This window comes from Amblyomma maculatum, chromosome 9 (assembly GCF_055883805.1).
Source record: "Amblyomma maculatum isolate TAMU_Amacu chromosome 9, ASM5588380v1, whole genome shotgun sequence".
Classification (NCBI taxonomy): Eukaryota; Metazoa; Arthropoda; class Arachnida; order Ixodida; family Ixodidae; genus Amblyomma; species Amblyomma maculatum.
The window spans coordinates 34,198,226-34,213,738 of record NC_139352.1 but is presented as its reverse complement, the minus strand read 5'-3'; the positions used below and the strand labels follow the sequence as shown (position 1 = coordinate 34,213,738).

General features: G+C 44.4%; 2 pseudogenes across 1 annotated transcript in view; one reads left to right on the top strand and one right to left on the bottom strand.

Annotated features, from left to right (window-relative positions):
• Window positions 1-6,426: 6,426 nt before the first annotated feature.
• The window catches only part of LOC146178806 (uncharacterized), a 72,555-nt pseudogene continuing 63,468 nt past the window's right edge, over window positions 6,427-15,513 (bottom strand). Inside the window, exon 3 of the transcript XR_014700657.1 lies at window positions 6,427-10,495. The product of XR_014700657.1 is annotated as an uncharacterized LOC146178806 (transcript). The remainder of the gene's footprint in view (window positions 10,496-15,513) is intronic.
• LOC146178808 (uncharacterized) lies at window positions 6,498-8,070 on the top strand (annotated as a pseudogene).

Below are 15,513 nucleotides of genomic sequence, written 5' to 3'. Positions count from 1 at the left end.
GGAATGGCATGATTGCATATCTGGAGTTTAGAGCTGTGAGCACACTCAGTGAATCTGTATAGATAACACTGTTCTCAGTGCCCTCGTACAAAATTTTTGCTACAGCTACCCGGACAGCATAACACTCGGCTGCAAATACTGATGCACATTGAGGAAGTCGAATAATTTTTTCGGAGTTCGGATCCACTACAGCACTGCCAACATAGGAGGCAGTTTTTGATCCATCCGTGTAAAACTCTGTGCATTTTCTGTATTTCTCTTTTAGTGCGCGATATTCTTGTAATATATATTCTGTAGGAGTTTCGCTCTTTTTGAACTGTGTAAGAGTGAGGTCACAGACTGTTGGAAAGTTGTACCATGGGGCCAGGGGCCTATTTTCTTGAGCGACATCAGGCAAGGTGTCCAGAATATGGAGCTCACGGCAAATGTCTTCAAATCGCATTATCAATGGTCTTGTTGCCTGAGGCTTATTTGAGAGTATTGTTCGGGAGGGGCAAGTTGTGACAATCGGGTAACAGATGTGTTTTTTCCGTGTCCTTATTTTGAGGACATATGCACATGTAAGTAAAGCTCGTCTATCTTTCAGTGAAGGCTCGTTAGTTTCAACATAGAGGCTATGCACAGGAGACGTTCTGTATGCACCACAAGCAAGGCGGAGGCCTAAGTTATGCACTGGGTCTAATTTCTTTAAATATGATTGCCTAGCTGATCCATAAACTGCTTCCATAGTCCAAGGAGGAGCGCACAACAGAGCGATATATATGCAAAAGGCATGCCCTATCAGATCCCCAATGTTTGCGTGAAAGGACTTTTAGGATGTTTAGGGATTTGGAGGCTTTCTTCTTTAGTGCTTGTATGTGAGGGAGAAAAGTAACTTTTTTGTCAAAAGTAATGCCCAAGAATTTATGGCTATTGTTTATGGGCAATTTGATTTCATTTAGGTGTAAGGTAGGATTGGGCTGTATGCCTCGTTTGAGCGAGAACATAACTGCCACTGTCTTCTGCGGAGAAAATTTAAACCCATTTTCACTGGCCCATTTTGTTAGCTTATTTATTGTTAATTGGATCTGTCTCTCACATGTGGACATGTTGCATGATGTGTAGGCTATTTGAAGGTCGTCCACATAGAGTGAATACATTATGGAATTTGGTATTACTTTACTAATCGAATTCATTTTTACAACGAAAAGTGTGGTGCTTAAATGCACCTTGGGGCACACCATTCTCCTGCAGAAAGGTTCTTGATAAAGTGGTCCCAAGACGTACTTGAAACGACCGATGTGACAAAAAGTCACTTAAAACCTTTAGCATTCTGCCACATATGCCTAAAACTGCTAGGTCGCGCAATATCCCATACCTCCAAGTTGTATCGTATGCTTTCTCAAGGTCAAGGAAAACGGCAAGGCAATGCTGTCGGTGTATAAAAGCCTCTCTGATAGAGTTTTCAAGACGCACGAGATGGTCAGTTGTTGAGCATCCTTTTTTAAAACCACACTGATGAATGTTTAAAAGTTGATGAGATTCTAAAACAAAAGTTAGTCTGATGTTTAAAACACTTTCAAATGATTTTGCTAAACAGCTGGTGAGAGCAACTGGTGAGAGCAATGGGCCTATAACTACCAGGAGATGTCGGCTCCTTTCCGGGTTTTAAAAATGGTACGACAACAGCTTTTTTCCACGCCTCTGGCAATCTTCCTGGGACCCATATTTTGTTAAAAAAATTTTATAGTGCCTCTATGGCAGGTTCGGATAAGTGGGCGAGCATTTTGTAGTGAATTTGGTCAGGACCAGGTGCAGTTTGTTTACCGGCAGCTAGGACATTTTTTATTTCTTGTAGTGTAATTAAGCTATTATAGGGTTCTTTTGTACCACTACTTGTAGGGAGTTTTTGTTTCTCTGCTGTGTTTTTGTGTTTTAGGAATGTTTGAGTGTAGTGTGATGAACTGGAAACTTCAGAAAAGTATTCACCTAAAATGTCGGCCTGTTCTTGTATAGTCTGTACTCCGGGGGCTGTTAGAAGGGGAATGGTAAATGGAGAGTAGCTGCCATTTAGCTTTCTAATCTGTTCCCACATTTGTTTTGATGTTGTTGAGCTGTTTATAGAAGTTATATAGTTCTGCCAGGAGGCTTTTTCGGCGCAGCGGCGGATGTAGCGGGCTTTTGCTCTTGCTTTTTTAAACTTGACGAAATTGTCCTGTGTTGGGTATCTGCGAAAAATTCCCCATGCTTTGTTTTGTTCTTTTTTTGCTTGTTTACATTCTTTTGAAAACCAGGTTTTGCGATTTTGTTTCACCACTCCTGAGGACTGAGGAATTGCTATATGTGCTGCAGTAAGGATACAATTTGTGTAAGCATCGTTTAGTTCATCTATATTATATTTATCAGGAGTAATTTTTTCTAGGCTGGCCTTCTCTCGGAACAGTGCCCAATCGGCTAAATGCAGCTTCCAGCGTCGCGGCTTGGATGGGATGATTTGTGGTGAAGATGTTAAGCTGATTAGTATAGGTAAGTGATCACTTCCGTATTGATTATCAAAAACATCCCATTTAAAATCTGTAAAAATTGATGGTGAGCTGAGGGAAAAATCAATACAGCTCATTTTGCCTGAACTAGATGAACAGTAGGTTGGTTTCCCGGTGTTAAGGAGACAGATATTATTACATAGTATACAATCCTCGATGATTTCGTCTCTCGTATCTGTTTTTCTACTGCCCCAAAGGATGGAATGTGCATTAAAATCTCCTACTATTAAAAATGGCTCTGGAAGCTGCTTTAAAAGATCTTCTAATTCATAACTACTAAATTTAAGGTGCGGCTCTAAGTATATGCAGCACACAGTTATAGTTTTAAAAGCCTGTAAGTTATCGCTATAGCTTCAAACTTAGTTTTTAGTTTGTGTTCTCGAACTGCTACTCCATTTTTTACTACTATGGCAACGCTACCTGAGAGCTTGCTCTCGGTTGCGACCGAAGACTATAGTTTTTGAGTATGTTCTTATGTTTGGGACCTAAATTTGTCTCTTGCAAACACAAGGCTAGTGGTGAGTGAGTGGCCAATAAGTGTTTTATGTCATTTATATTAGTTAAAAGTCCTCTGCAGTTCCATTGTAGAAAAGCCATTTTGTATTAAATGAGTAGAGCAAGTTAAGTTTTGTTTTCAGGCCCTCTGATTTGGGGCTTTTCTCGTTTTTGTCGATCCAAGGAGCTGCGCCGTCCGTCTGACGTCGACGGCACAGGACTGCCTTGGCTTGTGTCCATCGCGTCTTCTGACACGCTGGACGCCCGTGCGGACCGCACAGGTGCGTTTGTATTTCCCCTCACCGCATGTTGAGAGGCCTTGAGGCCGGCTGACCTGGGGGTCTGCGCAGCCTATTTTTCTGGTGGTGGCGCAGCGCTGGCCGCAGCCACCAAGGGCACGGATGGCCCTGCTCCCGGTTCGCTGTGTGAAACCTGGGCAGGTGCCAGAGTCTGTTGTGGCTCAGTGCCCTGTTGTGCCACAACAGAATAGGCCGTTTTTTATTTACAGAACACGATTTCGTGCTTCCCGGAAAGTTATGTTTTCTTTGACCTTGATGCTAATGATTTCCTTTACCTGTTTCCATATTGGGCATGTGCGTGAATAGGCCGGATGACTACCCTCACAGTTGGCACACAAATGTGTCTGAACCTCACATTTTTGGGAATCGTGTTTATGGGAAGCACATTTTGCACATCTCGGCTGGCCGAGGCAGGTCTGGGAGCCATGACCATAGCGTTGGCACTTGAAACAGCGGCGAGGATTTGGAATATATTTCCTGAGTTGAAGTTTCACATAACCTATTTCGACTGATTCGGGGAGGATACTTTGTGCAAATGTCAGGACAAGGTGCTTGGTCGGAATCTCTTTGTCATCACGCCTCATTTTTATTCTGTAAACATCTGTTACGTTTTGGTCTTTGAGGCCTTCTAGAAGTTCTTCTTCGGTTAGGGATCTGAGGTCATCGTCAGAGATAACTCCGCGGACAGTGTTCAGAGAACGGTGTGGACTGATGGTCACTGGGATTTCTCCAAGACTTTAATGTGGACAGTTTTTCATGTTGATGATTATAGAAGATTTCCAAAAGAAGGTCTCCGGAAGTTTCTTTACATTGTAACCCTGACCTATTACTTCTGTCAGTGTCTTGGTCACTATGAAAGGTGAGATTTGTCTAGCCGTTTTCTCAGCGTTGTCACTGTACTACATGAAATCGTGGGAACCTGTTTGGGTTTTTCAGGAAGAATTTAGAGGTTTCGTCGGTGCGACCCCTTTTTCGGGATCGATCATGTGAGAGTAAAGAAGCCATAAAATAATGTTGATGTTCGGCCAGGGTGGCGGCCGCCCACCACCGAGCCCAACAAGGGGACGGGACGGGAGCTTCCGAGAAAGTCCAGCCCACGCCAGCCTTACACCCCGACTATAACCAAATATGGCGTAACACAGGGTGGTTAGCCACACAAGGTTCACCCTTGCTGCCTGGAAAATGAAAAATCCAAGAAAAGAGAAGGAGACAGGAAAGTTGTAAGCAAGAGGACAGGAAAGCAAAAGATGGAGGGGAGGACAGGAAAAGGCGACTGCCGATTTCCCATGGTCGGGTCAGGCCGGAGGTGCCGTCTATGGGAAGCATGGGCCAAAGTGGTGTGTTGCCTCCGCCGAGGGGCCTTAAAGGTCCAAACACTCGGCATCGGCTCAACCACCAGGATCGCCTTTTCCCCAGACACGACGATGCCACGCACGGCTAAACGTGGGTGCTCAGGGTCCATGGTGTCGCACAAAACACACAAACACCTGCTTTAACAGGTGCCCCCTGCGAGGGTTTTGGAATCATCTGAGGATGAACTTTTCCCTGAAGGGGACGTACGAAAGCAAGAAAAAGTAAAACAGATGTCAAATATTTATAGCTAACAAGTCCGAAGTTGCTTGCATAGATTTAAAGTACTTATACCAAGTTTTTCATTTGTTTATTCGTCTTTATGGATGATTGAAAAAAAACAGCACACCTTCACCAAGTCCGATTTGCTGAAGTTGCGGAAGTAAAGAAAAACGGCTGAGACAGACTTCGCCGGAATCCACAACTTTCAAAATAAATGCCGCCACCTATCGGAGAAAACGCAACCCCGCCTACTGGTTGGAAAACAGACCCGCTTAGACCATATCAGCATGGCGGAAACCCATTTGCGATACCTTGTGCACTTTTTTAATCGCATTCTTTGATGTCTAATCCCATCAAGCAAAAGTAATGATTGAAGAAGACAGCATTCCGTTCCCTCATTTGGAAGACTGATGGATTGCCGACGTCTCAAAGTGCAGTGTAACAAATGATAATGCATGGCGTTATCTGCATGCAAACACTTCGACCGTCCGTCAAGTGCAACGTGGATGGGCCTTCAAGGAAGAAGGCTACCTCAAGAATATGATGCTTAACACAAGTACCAGTGATCCAGAGCTCGGTCTCTTGAGAGCAGCCTGCCTACCTTCGATGAAAGCCGGCGCATACGTCGTCTCAGTGTGGTACAACAAAGCTATGGCCGACATCGCTGGAGGAAGATGTGAATGTGTTGCAGGGTGAGTTGTTTTTTGTTTTGAATGCGAAGGGCGTTGTTTTGTTGTCGCAACTAAAGGAAAAATTAAAATGCATGGGCCTGTGACTGGCTCCGGCTGAACCACGACCAGAGGTGATTACGACGACAGCTTTAGTAACAGATTATCCTGTGACACGAAGGCTATGCACGAAGCCACCAGCACATTGCAAACGGCTAAAGCCCATAGACTCCAGCCCCAAACTGTACAGCATATAAAGTAGGCTGTTAAAGCTTAGATGAAGATGAAGCACTAGTACGCCACTGCCTTTTGCCGTTACACTGTGCATGCGTAAGCTCTGAAAACGCGCATATTAACGTCGTGCTTGTTTGGCAGACGTTTCGCTGCTTTTCACGTAGTTCACCATTGTTGATATAGTCTGCTGTCGTTAAGTGACCCGTCTGAATATTAAGCGATATCTTATACAGATCGTCCGGTTGAAAAGCCGTCGGCACAGTCGCGTGTCGTAAACATTCGGGGGCTGCGTAAAATATCGTACCATGAATATCGGTGGTTCTAGTGACTGATGATTGATTGGTGTGTGATAAGCGATGACGATAGAGTTAATGAAATCATTATAATTAATAAAGTAAGGAAGTGAAAAAAATGGAAAATGGGGGTTCAAAGGTGTCAATACTCAAAATAAAAAGCCAATGCTAGATTATACCAATTAGAAATTTAGAGTGCAATTGACCAATCAATTGAAATAATTGAGAAATGAAAAACACATTCAAAAGGGTCAAACCACCCAGAATGAAAAGCCAATGTTTTATGATGCTATGTAACGGTGTATCAAAACAAAATTAGTGTGAAAAACATTGTCCATGTGAAACGCTATAGAACTTTAAGTGTCCCTCTATTTTTCTATTCACTGCTGTGCAGATTAAGTGAAATGTGTCAGCATGTTGCTGCACTGCTGCTCACGGTTGTGGAAGCAACAGACAGCGGAGACATGGACGAGCCATCCTGCACGGACCTGCCATGCAGATGAATTGTCCCTCCCAAAGGTACATAGGGATGAATTTGCAAGCATTTAGATTTCTAGCATTAGCACAGTACTGTATGCGTAACTCAGTTTCAACTGTGGTCAGGCTAAAAAGTGCGCAGTGTATGGGCTTTTTTCACATAGGATTGCGATGCAATATCACACGCATGCTGTGTCATTCAGGTCTATTGGAAGAGAGCTTGATTTGTAACTATTCTTACACATTGTTCAGAACTTATTGCTATTGTGTGTAAATCTGGCTGTATGTAACAGCCGTGTGTACACAGTAGTTGCTAAGTGCACTAGCAAAGACTGATTCTATGTGGTAGACACTGCTAACATCCTCTTTTTTTGATAGAATTTCAGCAACGAAGCCAGCAAAAATGGTGTCTTTGCAGGAGATTTCGTTCAGCAAACACACAATCAGTAAGCCGGCTCGAATAAAAAAGAAGCGAGACTTTATCCCGTGTGAGAAGGTTGCACCTTATCATGAGGAGGATATTATTGAACTGAGAAAAAGACTCAGCTAGCAGCCCAACGTTAAAGGTGCTGCGGCACTTGTACCCACAAAGCCAAGAGAAGTTTGAGACAAATAACAAAGAACCAAAAACATTGATCAAAGATGACGCTGATCTTTGGAGCAATGAAGTACGAAGTATTGCGCAAAACAAGACTAGCTGAAGCTTCTGGAAGAGAGCGAGCACAGATGCTCAGAGACACTGGGCCAAGCAGAGAACAAAAATTCGTATTCTGCAAGAACTGGTCGCCTGACAGCATCCCTCTTTAAGAGGACCTGCCGTTGTTAAGCCGGAAGGCCTGCTGAAGCCACTTCTCTATCCTAAAACTAGAGCAGTGTGTGAAGCAATAGCCTATGGCAGGGCTCATGAGAGGGGTGCTGTTGAGGCATATCAAGCTCTAATGATCTGCAAAGATTTCACTGTTGTCTTCAAGAAACTGGCTTGCACATCGATAAAGACTATCCTCTCCTTGCTGCCTCACCAGACCGGATTGTGCTCATCGACGACGGAGAAGGACTGCTTGAGGTTAAGTACCCTATATCAAAAAAAAAGGGCTGACTGTCAAGGAAGCATGCCAAGACCCTCAGTTCTGTTGCAAACTAGAAAATGGTGAAGCTACCTTGAAAACCGAGCATGCCTATTACTATCAGGTGCAAGGCCAGATGGCTGTAACTGGCCACAATCGGTGCGACTTTGCGACATGGACCGAAGGGGGTCAGCCTATCGAGTCGCATCATATACAAGTGCAGCGTATTTGTTTCGACAGGATGTTCTGGGAGGGAGAAATGCTTCCAGCCCTGCTGCATTTCATGAAGCATGCATTTGTGCCAGAGGTGCTGACAAAACCTGTAAGGTGCCTGCAGAAGCTTTATACTTGTGGGCAATATGTGTCACACAAGATGCTACAGAGAGGATTTTATGTCTGTCAACCTGGAGACTAATCTTAAGCTAAAGGTAACAAAGCTGAAGTGAGCATTGGGAATAATCTTTGGATTCACTCCAACGTTCTAAATGTCATTTGGTTATTTTGCCTCTGTTCACCTAAGATCACGAGCATTTCAAATAAAGGATCCTAAAATAATTCCAAGTGAAACAGCCCTGGTTCACATTTCTAATAATGTGTTGGTAAATTATTGCACGCACAATGAGGTGAATGTACAGTGAAGGTGCAGCTGGGGCAAGACAGAGAGGAACCAAACAAGGCTTTGAATATATGTTCAGTATGCACGTAGAAAGGGCACAATGAACAATACAGCTGCATTACTACATACAGCGTAGTGTTAGACAGCAGAATTACGAACACACAAAAGCAGGAGGTTACAAATCAGCATTCTTTACTAAAAGGCAAATAATTCCAAATGCAAACACAATGCTGATTGATGCAAACAAAAAGTATGCAAAAAGTACTAAGACAACCCAGGCTAAAAGGAAAGCAACTTGAACCCTTCACCTAGACATTTAGTTGGTATCTTTTATAAGTGGTTCTCTGAAGTTGCTTAAAGAACAGCATACCTGAAAGGCCTGTTCTGCTATGTCAATCAGAGATTAGCAATGGCCTGTCAAGTATGTGGAAGCTTTTGACATGTGCAATCGCTTGTTCCACATGAACTCTAGCACAAGCAATGCGTCGAGTTTGCTCCACAGCCTCAGCAGACATTTGTGGCTCATGTCGTTCACGAAATGGTGAACTGTACACAGTAAGACCAGGAGGTAGATATGGGAATGTGAAACCTTTATCCACCATAATGGCATCTCCTGGATTCAGAATGTCAAAAAGCCCACTGCTCTCTAACATAATCTTATCAGACACAGAGCTCCCCAAGAGGCATGAAACATAGGCAGTGTAACTATCTAGGGTGCATTCAAGAAGAACCTTGTATGTATTATAATGTTTATACAGTGAAAACGTCTGGCACTGGGCACTAAGTGATGATGGTCATTGTATCCTAACCTCTGTTCCATCCAGTACCAAGTGCGTGTTTTCAAAACCAAGAAATGATTTGATAGATGCAGCTGAATAGCTTCAAGTGAAGGAATGGCGGTTATACAAGCTAGCTCTTTCTGGATAAAGTTGACCCACGTGGCAAAGATGCGGCTCAAATGGCTTTCTGATACACCAAAGTTTCGCGCTACTTCTCCAAACATGGCAGTTCTCAGTCGTACAATGAACATGAAAAATTCAGATGCAATATCTTTCTCTCTGGGCCGGTCACGGTTTTCATGCTCTTTCCTATCCCAGCCCCAGTATGACATGTAACTAGCTCGATGTTTAAAATACTCTAACAAGCTTTCTAAAACACCAAAGTTAGGAAGGCCAGTGTAAAGCATGCACTTCTTGGGGTAATTCTTAATAATAAGCAATGTAAGCAGTTGTGATTCTGCTTTCCTAAGCTTTTTCTGAAGCTAGGCATTCTTCTTTTGCAACCTAAGAAGTGCCTGCTGAAGGAGAAATTATTTTGCTTTGGCGGTGTGATGAGTTGCATCCATGCATTTGCAGCTGTTCCGGCTGGGGTCCTGCTCAGTATCTGCAAAAATGATGTGTAACAAGCAAAAAGGACAACTCCTCGAATGCAAACATTGGAAATATTAAAGAGCCCTTAGTGGACATGCAGCGCAATCTGAATATAAACAAATGTGCAACTGACACTTGGCTTAACGACCTTCATCACTGCAAGTTGGCACAAGCAAATTACAACTTTCATTAGGTAAGCATTACTGCAAGTGTAATGTAATATTGCAGAAGTCTAACGACCATTCCAGGGTTATAACGAGATAGTAAATGATGATATAAAAAAGGAAATTAGTCGGCTACAGAGGTAGCATATAAGATGAAATATAAATCTCGATGTGATACAAGGTTCAACCAGTATTGGTAAAATAATCCTTTAAATCTAGTGACTTATTGCCTTTTCACAGTCGTAGCATTGGAAGCAAGAGCCATAGTTGTCGTAAAGCTCCAAATTACGTGTATGACATTTATTATTGAACATACAAAAGATGGTCTTCTAGTTGGCTGAATGTGAGCTCAGCTTAGTGGAAGCTTAGGGCCAGTAAGCCTAAAGTCTGGGATATCATGTTTACCACTTGCAGAAGCCTTCAATGCAGGAGCATCATGGGTGAAGATACATACTGATGTGCTTGGTTCCTCTGCAAACATAACAAAGGGCCCCTAAACTGTCAATGAAGTAGTCTCCTGAAGTATGTTCTTGCAAGGTAGAAACTTTATGCACTCGAGTGTTAGCTGGAAATTTTAGCCGAGCTCAAATGATGTGCCGCAAACTTGGTGCAATTTACATTCTGGTTGAATGTGTTGCGTGCTCACCACTCGATGCTTTTAATGCTTGTTCATCCTGAGTAGCTGCAGTGCCAGGGGATGGGGCTGATGCATCACATTCATCTGCAAGGATAACAGAAGCACAGCAAAGTTGAAATCTGTTTTGATTTTATGAATGAAATTACTATAATATCAACTTGACTCTCAATAGAGCAGTGCCAGCAATGTTTGATGCTCAGTTCTGCAAATGTGCATACTTGCTAAACTGCTTCTCTGTTGCTAGAGCCAAAATAATTATTTTCAAGGCAAATACAACCAATTTAAAGTCTTAAAATCTGGGGTGTGTTCATGGCAACATTTTGTGCCAAAACTTGCCATTTTGAGAACTCTCCATATGTGATGAGTCTTGACCATGTGGTGCAGCACTGACATCTCTTGCTGATGCATCATGTTGCCCTGAAAACATTAAATCAGCTAAGATGTATCTAATACTTCATTCTGGTATCAAACAGGCCGTACTCATAGCTAGATATTCAAAAGTAGGCATGACTGGAATAGCTTTTGCAAAGTTCTAACTTTGTACCCAACACAATGTCAACCAAGCATCAGTTCAGTTCAGTCGTGTCCAACTCTTCGTGACCCTATGGACCATGTCACGCCATGCTTTCCGGTCTCTCACTATCTTCCTAACATAACTTCATCTGCAGCGCCTCGAGGATGCCATCTAATCATCGCGTTCGCTGCCTACCCCTTCTCCGGCGACCCTCAACCTTTCCCAACATCAAATCTTTCTCCAGCGACTCCTCTCTTATCATCAGATGACCAAAGTAGCTGAGCTTTAACTTTAGAATTTGACCCTCCAATGAGCAGTCAGGGTTCATGGTCTACAACCAAGCATACATCAGCTACTTTTGTTAGTGGAGATGGCTTGCATGTATGAGTGAGATACCTAAAATAAGCTTTCAGATTTAGCATCTAGTCAGATGCCGTGCGCCTTATGCTGTGTCATAAGGCAGCGTGCTGGGGTTGTATGAAATCGAGCGAGTGTTCTGACTCTCACAGTGAATTTTATGAACCAGTAGGGTTGGTACATAAATCTATGGTGTCCTCTTTCATTCCTGAGGGGGCTTAACTAAGCAGGAAAGCTATAAAGCATAATGCAGCCCAGCTGCCGGCCTCACAGACGAGACTGGGTGTACATGTAATAAAATGGTCGCTACAGATCCTGGAGTGCTCATTTGGCTGCCACAAAGAGCCATCTTCGTTTTTGCGCTTCACCGCTGCTGCCCACGCAGCTCTTCTTGCCGGATTCCTTTTCTCCGATGGAAACCTTAAGAAACTCACAGCGCCTTTTCAATAACAATAATTTGAGCAGCCAAACACGACGCAGTTAGCTGGCATGATCATAAAATGCAAGCACCGGCCAACTGCCACCGACGATGCAGCCTGGCCCAAGGGAGACTTGTTTTCCAGCTACACAGGTGGTGCCAGCGGTGCGCTCCTTTCTTGCGCATGCGCCATCGTTATTTTAAAGCGGTGGATTCATAGCTTCAGACAAGCCCAAGGAAAGACCCTCCAGGGACGATGAGCTTGTAAGCTTACAGAGGCAGTTAGCTGCAAAGGATGAGGAGCTTACTAACCTTAGGAACCTGAACATGCAGCTTCACAAAGAATTGTTGAAAACAATGGAAGGTGAGAACAATTACAATAATCACTGTTTTGCTTTTGGAGATTTAGAACGTGGAATGCCTATCTTGATTCATTTATTGAAGGGTGGAGTGCATTGATGGAGTGCATATCACAGCTAGTGGTAACAGTTGGGCTGACATATACCTTACCTTTAGTGTTCTTCAGCACATACGTCTCATCATATTTCTGCTATTGTTTGGTAGCCAAGGAAGCACTGTGGTCATTTTGGAGGTCACTGATGTCTTGCAATATTTGTAATGTGTATTTCTGATTGTTTTAGTCAAGAATGAAACGTTGAACCATGAATTAGACGTGTCATTTGCCTCAAAGCAGCCCATGGCTGATGGTAAGGAGCATAGGAAACAAATATTTTTGAGCTTATATACAACATGTTCTTGGTGCACTTATTTTACTGTTGCACCTTTATGTCCAAAATTACAAGGAAGCACTGTTACATTTTGGGGATTACTAATTTTGTCTATATTTGAAATGTAAATTTGAGTGTTTCAGACACAGCAACCACACATGATGCAGTGGACGTACCATTTGCTTCAGGGCAGGTCATGACAATGGTAAGGAGTACAGAAAATATTTTAGGGCTTGCACACAGCATATCGTTTCTGCTACACCTTTAAATTCAGTATTTTTTCCAGTCATCACTTTGGATATCACAATCATTATATCATACCTACAAAGGGGGCTGGCTATCAGTCGCAGGCATCATCCTATGTAAACCAAATTATTTGGTTTCACTGCAGAGCAGTGTAGCAGATCATGAAATAACTGTCAGCCACAGAAGCATTAACACCCACATTGCAGTCAGAAAGTGATAAATCAAACTAATGCCTTTATAGAAAATGGAGGATACACGTGTCGAAAACGCTGCACATAGGGGGGCACCAGAAGAGCGTAGGAAGAAGAAACGAGAACACAAACGGCTTCCAGGAATTGGTCTGCACTTCAAACGCGCAAGCGAAACCCGAGCCGAAGCTGCAGATGGCCCACTCCTGCCCCGCGAAGACCAGCATGCCGAAGCCACAGCAGAAAGCTCTCTCCCTTTCCTCCTTTCATGTTTCTCTCCTCTCCAGTGCTGTCCGACTCTTGTAAAATAAACCTAGTCTCGTAACCATTACCGAACGTGTATGTGTCGTTCCTTTGAGGCTCCTGCGTGCGCGGCCCTGCCGCCCGAACGAGCAATGCGCAGTAAAGGAGAATCGTGGCGCGACCTTGCTAACATCGCTCCGTGGTGCATCGCTGTACAGTGAGACTAACCCAACAAAGAAAACTAGGAACTCTACATTTTGGTGCCGAAACCCGGGAAGTGTTGGTCAACTGTCCGCAACGGCGACATGGAGCGACTTCAAAAGAAGCAAGCAGCACTACGACAGGCCATCGACAAGATTGTCGCAGCAGTCGCCAACCTTCTACAACAGCCTGCAGTCGAAAGCGGTGAGCTGGAAGAACAATTTGACCTTCTTGTCGAGCAGTCAGAAGTGTTAAAAACAGTCAACGACAGCATTGAAAAGAAAATAGATCTTCAGGAACTTGACGCAGAGTTGTCGGCAAGCTCTGTCTACAATGAGAAGATAAGTGCTGCTGACAACAATGCTGCAGATAACCAGCGCATGCGTAGATAGTCCCTCTTTCCTTCTTCCCCTCCTTTCTTTCCTTCTCTATATATTTCCGAGCCGGAAATAAAGCGTCGTCTTTTTGCTCTGTGAATCTGCCTGGTTTTCATCGCGAAGCTGCCGGCCTTTGGCCGGTAGAACGCAACAATAAGCGTCACTAAAACGCGTATTAAAAGAGCTCTACGCGATCAAGCCTCAAGCGAAGATCGATCGACAACTCCATCAGTAACGGGGGCCTCTTGCGAGCCTAATTCTCAGCAGTTAGTCCACGCCAACGTTATCACAAGCCAGCTTCCCTCGACAACAACAAAATTGCCGAAGCTCGAAATCGTCAAATTCAATGGGGACTTGCGATCATGGCAGAGATTTTGGAACCAATTCGAGGCAACTATTCACGAGAATAGAGCTCTTTCACCAATCGATAAATTTCAGTACCTAACAAGCTATCTTACAGGGAAGGCTGCCGCAGCTATTGAGGGTTTGTCGTTAAGCAATGAGAACTATGTCGTTGCCATCAAGACCCTGACAGAAAGATTGGCAAGGAGGACGTCATCATCGAGGAACACATGTCTCACTTGCTCTATGTTCGTCCGGTGAACAGCCTCCATGACACAGAACAGCTCAGGACCCTCTATGATGAGGTACAGTCTGGGGTCCGAAGCCCCGAGGCACTGGGCGTGACATCGAGCACGTACGGCGTGTTGTTGCTGACTGTACTTCGGAAAAGTATTCCAGATCAGCTTTGCCTTGATTATTACCGAAGGAAGGCCAGTACTAAAACCGTTCCCCAAGACGAGCTCCAAGATTTCCTCGAGTTCTTAAGAATGGAAGCAAAAAGCAGAGAACGAGGACAGTGCAGCAGCCGACAGACCCTGAACAAGGACCTTAAACCGAGAGAGTCAAGCCTAAAGGGAAGACTGCCAACTGCATCAATCTTAGTTGTAAAAAACCACGAGTCACAATGTTCATTTTGTGGAGCAGAAGATCACGTTACAGCAGACTGCGTGGCCTCCGTTTCACCAGACGTCAAGAGAGAAATAATGGCCAAGGAGAGATGGTGCTTCAAATGCACGAAAAAGAACCATCATGCCGCCGAGTGCAGAACAGTCAAGTGGCTCAAGTGCGCAAAATGCTCCGCCCGGCACGCGACAGGCGTCTGCGAAGTTAGCAAGCCGACAGCACCCCTCAAAGGAAACAGGGTGCACAGACTGGCTGTACGCCTCGCGTGCTTTCACAGACAGCACAAGCCTGGGCAGAATCGGGAGAGAAGCGCGCCTTGGTGAGGATTCTACTCGACGGTGGCAGCCAGACAATGTTCATAAAACAAGGCGTTTCTCAGCGTCTCAAGCTTCGAGTTGTTGCAGAACAATGTCTCGCTATTAGAGACTTTTAGTATAGCGTACACAGACACACGCAGAGGAATAGCGCACGCCAAAAATAACGTGACGCGCACTGCGCATGCGCTATACGATGTCAGAGGCCGAGCTCTTTCGTACGATCGGCCAGCGTACGCCGAAACTCGAGTTTATCGTGCCCGGCCCTCACGTACGATAGGAGATTAGCGTTGACAAGATGGCGGCGTCAAGGCCGCCCGCTTCAGAGTGAATTTGTCTTCGTTACCGCGTTTTTGGGCGCGCTGCCGCCTATAAATGGCACACGGGGTCTTCGCTTTGCCTCGTGTAGCATTGAGCACAAATATTTAGCGAATATTTACCTGTTGTTTTATTTTGCACGGCGACAGCGCAGTCCCTAAGCCTCACGAGTAGCGTTTTGTTGGCATGGCAACGTCATGAAGTGGATCGCCTTGGCTTGACTGCTTACACG